We start from the raw sequence: 1,494 nt of genomic DNA on the forward strand, positions 1-1,494 counted from the left end.
TAATTTATTTTGCTAATATGTTTCTTATTTAGCTAATGTTTTGATTTTTTCACCATGTACAATCTAAATAGCTAATATACTTTTTTAAAAGCCAATAAGAACATTGGTAGAATTCTTCTACATAAGTACAATACTATGTCTTTGATGATAAAATACTATGTCTTTGATGATAATATATTATGTCTTTGTGCTAGAACATTGTGTTCATTGGCGAGCTAGCGCAGCGAGCCATGGTTCACGGCGTGAACCACATAGGATTGCGTAGCAATTCTCGGGGGTTGGCGAACGTTAGCTAGCAGGGGGCGGAGCCTCATAGTTTATAGAAAAACAATACTTTTATAACTTTTGTTATTTTTATGCTAGTGAGAACCAAAACAATATGGAAATGAATGAGGGAAAACTAGATCCTATCACGTGATTTCCCGGCCAATGAAAATGTAGCTTTAAACGTTTAACGCAACCTTGTTGGAAGTCGCATAAGAAGTATCACTTCAATAATTCCGGTTATTATTAATACTTACTCATATATTAATAATAAATACTGACTAATATGTCATTAATAATAATATTAATAATAATCGATAATTCACATTAACCGTAACGTATTAATAATTTTATTGTTGTAATTTTTGTGATATTTAGGACTATTCATGGAAATCAAAATGTATTATTTATGTGCTAGGAGGCTTCGCCCCCTGCTCACTGGCGCTCGCCAAGCCCCGGAACTGCTTTCGCAGTTCATGATGCTCGCTTTGCTCGCTCATTGGATACGTTCTTAACGTCTGGCTTTTGTATACTTTTTTGAACACTGAAGTTCCGAAAACTTTTCACTGTAGAAAATTCTTAACCTGTGCACTTCAATATTAATTTGAAATTGCAAACAGTTCACATATTTTTCTTAATCACACTATTCAAAATTTCAGTTGTTGAGAAAAGTAACTGTTGTAAGTTCTGTTTTAAAGTCCTTCCCACCAGAGGGCTAGAACCATGTGTTGTAAAACAATATGAAATAGTACTGAACGCCGGATGTAAAGCATCGGCTTCGATGAAGATAATTTTGTAAGAATTGTTTTGATAATTTGGTGAGAATTCACCCGATTAGACATATGATGCACACTACGTGCTCTTGCGCGCCGAAGTCTATCAATTAAAACGTATTAGCGTTTTACATAATATAGATTAGCCATATGATGCTCACTACGTACTCTTGCGCTCCGAAGCCTATCAATTAAAAATGAAAACTGTTGCCAACGCGAGAAAAGAAATATCATCGGTTTTATTGATACATACATACGTATTAGCGTTTTATATAATATAGATAGATAGATTGTTTCACGGTATTGATTAAAAATTGGCCGTTTTTGTTTATGTTTTATTTGGAGATATTCCAATTTTTTACTTTAACTAAGAGTAAGGAAAAATTCATGTAACAAGCTTCACTGGGTTTTGATGCTTAATTTCCAGACCGATCACGCATTTTATTAGTTTTGTAAA

This window comes from Parasteatoda tepidariorum, chromosome 2, assembly GCF_043381705.1.
Source record: "Parasteatoda tepidariorum isolate YZ-2023 chromosome 2, CAS_Ptep_4.0, whole genome shotgun sequence".
Lineage (NCBI taxonomy): Eukaryota > Metazoa > Arthropoda > Arachnida > Araneae > Theridiidae > Parasteatoda > Parasteatoda tepidariorum.